The sequence below is a fragment of the Lathyrus oleraceus genome, chromosome 5 (assembly GCF_024323335.1).
Source record: "Lathyrus oleraceus cultivar Zhongwan6 chromosome 5, CAAS_Psat_ZW6_1.0, whole genome shotgun sequence".
Lineage (NCBI taxonomy): Eukaryota > Viridiplantae > Streptophyta > Magnoliopsida > Fabales > Fabaceae > Lathyrus > Lathyrus oleraceus.
This window is the reverse complement of record NC_066583.1, coordinates 404,631,920-404,636,245: the sequence shown is the minus strand read 5'-3', so window position 1 is coordinate 404,636,245 and position 4,326 is coordinate 404,631,920. Positions and strand designations below refer to the sequence as shown.

The following is a 4,326-nucleotide window of genomic DNA, read 5'->3' as shown; positions in this document are numbered from 1 at the left end:
AGGTGATTTGAATTTATTCGATTGTGGTTTTGATTTGATGACGAAGATTCGAGCAATATGGCGTACGCCAATTATTCGAATAATCGAAAGATAGTGAGGCGAACGCCTCCTATCCTTTTATTATCGGAAATTTAGAATCAAATGGTTGTAGAATTTGTAGTTGATTTAGAAAATGTGATTTGAATGTGTATGATTAAGGTTTAATCGGGTGACAAGAACTCGAGCAATATGGCGTACGCCAATTATTCAAGTGCTTGAGAAATACTGAAGCGAACGCTTCCTATATCTTTTTCATCCCAAAATTTATGTTTGAAAGAGAAAAATCTTAAGAAGTTAAACGGTTTGGAAAATGGTTTGAATTCATGTTTATGAATGAAATGAATTTTATTTAGTGTATTGTTCATCTACTCGATCGATCAATAACCGAATAAGTCTCATTGTAAGAAAGCCCAAGAGTAAGCTATGTGAGGTTGATGGCGATGCTAAGAGCAATCAACGCACAAGGGTGTTTAAAAAAATAGGCTCGATGTTAAATCGAGAATTGGATGATTTATTTGTGGTTTGAATCATGGTTTTGTATTGATGACAAAATGGAACGAAATGATGTGAAGTGATAATTAAAATTCGATTAAATCACTTATCTAAAATAGTCAGAAATAATTATCAAATATATTTGATTTAAACCAAATATTCGAGATGGTTAAAATTAATTATTAGGATTAACTAATTTAAATAAATCTTGATTAATCAATTAATTTAATTAAAAAAATTGATCGAAGTAAGTGAACCACAATGTGCTCAAACCAATTTTCACGAGATGACAACATACCTAATATCATTCGCAAAAATCCTAATGTGGCAAATATTATATTACTGTATTGAAAATTGAGCGGTATATTGACATGAAATTGTCGAATCCGCGAGTCAAAAATAAGTCCAATTAAATAAGGAGATAAATTAAAATTAGTAATAAACCAATAGCAGGAGGGGTGCAAGCAAAGCACAGGAGGGTGATGGTACCCAAACCATTAATTGGGTCAGGCCCAAAACACAATCCAATTATCAAAACTCACTAACTATACTAATCATGTAATTAATCCCTATTAAAAAATGCATAAAGAAGAAAAGAAAAAAAAGTTTAGCACAAGATTTTCTCAACCAATCAGAATAGGCAAGGAGTTTTTAGAGCTGGATCACCTTATCCATCGCTTCAGTACCTACACATCCCCAGCAGAACAAATCACTCAATGGATCGCTTCAAAACCCACTTCTAAATCACGTTGTTCGCAACTTTCACACTTATGTTAACTTCCCCTGCATCGTCCATGTCATGATCGTCTCCGCCTTCATGATGATGCATCGTCGGCCACGAAACTCAGCGCAAAGATGGTGATGATGAAGTTTCAAAATTTGTACTGTATAGCTACTGGTGATGGTTGAGTTGCAACATTTGTTGACATGGATGATTCGGTTTAGATATGGGGAGGTTATGTACCAAAAAACTTATTCAAGCATTATAATGAGTCGGGTTTGCTGGCGGTTGTAGCTGTTGGGGGTGGAAGGAAGTAGGTGGTTGGTTTTTTTTGCAGAAGTTGTTAGGTTTTTGTATGGATCTAACGGCGGTGAAGCGAAGTGATGGCGGTAAAGAACAACGAGGTTTAATAGTGACGGTTGAAGCCGGAGGAGACGGTCGTTGAGGGTTTGAGAGGTGAGGTGCGGTTGTGAAATGGAGATGGTTGACGAACGGAGGGAGCTAGCGGATGTATTCGGTTCAGTGGCCGGTCATTTGGAGTGGGTTGTGGAAGGAGATTTTCGGTGAGGGTTTCGTGGTGGTAGATCAGAGAGAAAAAAGGTCGCGTGGTTTGAAGGTGATGGTGGCGAGGGTTTGACGGCGGAATGTTTATGAGGGGTTGTGTCGTTAGCGGTGGTGAGTGGTTGATGGTCGATTGAAGAAGAAAAAGGAGATGGTGATGGTTCTGTGTGTGGGAAGTAGATCGGAGGGTTTGAACAGACGGGGTATGGTTGAAGTGGGATTTCGGCAAGGTAACAGTATATTTGTTCTTTTTCCTTCCCAATGATTCGACGCATCCTTTTATAGGCGAAGTTTGTGGTCCCTCTGAGTATAAGCTGGCTCGGATTGCATAATTATTCGGTTAGAATTGGATCATTCCCAGATTTGGTGGGGACCAAATACGTGACAGGTAAGAATCTCTCTCTCTGTAGTGTAATCTCAAATCCTTCTAGAACATGTGGTCCCATAGGAGAAAATCTCACTGCTTGTTGTCACGTTATGCTTGTTGTTTGTTGAACGCAGGATCTCATTGGCGGCATGACAAGTCCTTATTCTCTGCCTTGGTTGTGAAGCGGCTTACGTTTTGAATTGAGATTAGAGTGTGAGCATCTAAGAAGGGTGAAAACGATGGTGGACGTTAGCATTCGTCCGCTTTCCGAGGCTTGGATTTGTTTTTGAGAAGAATTTCGGTTGAATTTCCCCTGTGAAACTTTACTTGTTAGCTTCTTGATTTTGGTTGAAAATCCAACTTTCTGTATGCATTGCCGGTGTTTGTTTTTATTTACTTTGGCTTGATCTCTTGGCTCTCATCAAGTCAATTGTTCATGCTGCTGGATTGTACATGTTTGTGTGTATGAATTACTATTATGTAACCTTTACTCACACACTTGATTTTGCAGGTTGCACTTGTGAAATTAGTTTGCAGGTTCAACAGTACTGAATGGATCTCCTCTTGCAAGCTTAAGTTTATTTTTGAAAGTGGTATTTGAGAAGAGTGAACTTATTAGCTCATTATGCATTCCTGTTCTTCGGATAACTTGCAGGAAAGGCCCCCATTAGGTTGAAGCAATTTCGTCTGCTATTTGGATGAGTCAGAGGTATCTATTTAAAAACTGCACAACCTAAACGTTCCTGTACTTTCAGAATCCATGTACCTTTGTAGCATGAATTTGTGTTGTTGCTTGGTACTTTTGAGTTTGATCTGGTATACGACTTACCGCAGATTTTGATGTTACCACTGATGTGTTGTAGAGTACTGATTATCTCATTCCTATTGGTAAGCCTGTGGTACTATCTGGCGGCAATCCTCCAAGAAGATTGACAAATGCTGCAGGTATCATCGCCTACAGAGTTTAAACCATGTATTTGATTGTTTTGTATGATGATGTTACCGGTGTATTCAATCCGTGTTGGTAACCTGCTGCAGGTTTTGGTTGCATTTACCCTGAACATTGTTTAGATGGCATGTTCATGTTTTAATTTTATGTTATGCATTTCTAGATTATGCTGCAGTAGAAAGCAATTTAGCCGACGACTGTCGTGGGCCCTGCCCTTGATTAATAATCCAACTCAATTGCAGCTAAATTTCCAACAGATGTGCCCTCCACAATGCTCACTTGACTAGCTGGATTGGGCATGGGGGAACCAAATGGTGGTTCTGATGATTTCCACTCAGAAAACGCGGTATGAGCAATTGCTAACACACTAATTAAATCCATAGATCCTTGAGATATTGAGGTGCTTGTACTAACTTGAGAAGCACTATTTCCAGGACCTTGATCAATTTTAAGTGAATCAGGTTAAGATGCATTTAATAACTCAAAATGCACCTGCAGTTGGTGATGGTTGGGAGCAACGGCAGCAGGCTGTGCTGGTGTAGCTATATGACCTGAAATATACGGGGAAACCGGTGGCTTGGGTGGTTCGCTTGGATCTATACCAGATCCAAAACATAAAGCTTGCCCCTGCATCATTTGTGTGTTTTGATTAACTTTCTCAACAGGTTGGCTTCCTGAAGCAGTTGCCTTTCCTTTGCCAATCGGATTGCATATGCCTGTTGTGAATTTGAGGCATGGTTTTGTATATGATGTACTGATGCTTAGGTCATGTACTTTGGTCATTGTATTGTGTATGTCAGCATGTGAGTTGGTTTTTGGTTGTAATGAGAATGGACAAGGTTTATGTGTTTTGGTTATAATAATTTATGTAATACAGTTTTGGCTTTTGAAATGAACATGGTTTGTATTACCTTGTGTATGGAAGTGTAAGAAATATTGGATTAATACTATAATGATCAAGCTTCAAAAAAAATAATGAATGCTTATGGTTTAAAAAGATTTGAAAAGGAACATGAAAATGACTAAAATGTTTTTTTTAGCTAAAGGGTTGACCTTGGTCAACCGGTTAACCAAAAGGTCCACAATTGACAAAAGTCAACACCTCATTATCATTTCCGAATTTTATAGCTTTTCATGTAATGAACAATGGAATGTAACCTAATAGCTAATTGCATGAGATCTTTGTAAATGAAGGAA

At 38.5% G+C, this 4,326-nt stretch overlaps 1 long non-coding RNA gene across 2 annotated transcripts; it reads left to right on the top strand.

The window, feature by feature from the left end:
- Positions 1 to 940: 940 nt before the first annotated feature.
- Positions 941 to 3,973, top strand: LOC127085126 (uncharacterized). 2 transcript variants are annotated; one of them, XR_007788953.1, is made up of 5 exons: positions 941 to 2,201; positions 2,315 to 2,889; positions 3,044 to 3,125; positions 3,293 to 3,475; positions 3,564 to 3,973. It is a non-coding gene; the product is annotated as an uncharacterized LOC127085126 (long non-coding RNA). The 2 variants fall into 2 exon arrangements; XR_007788952.1 differs by having other exon boundaries at positions 3,015 to 3,125.
- Positions 3,974 to 4,326: the final 353 nt, after the last annotated feature.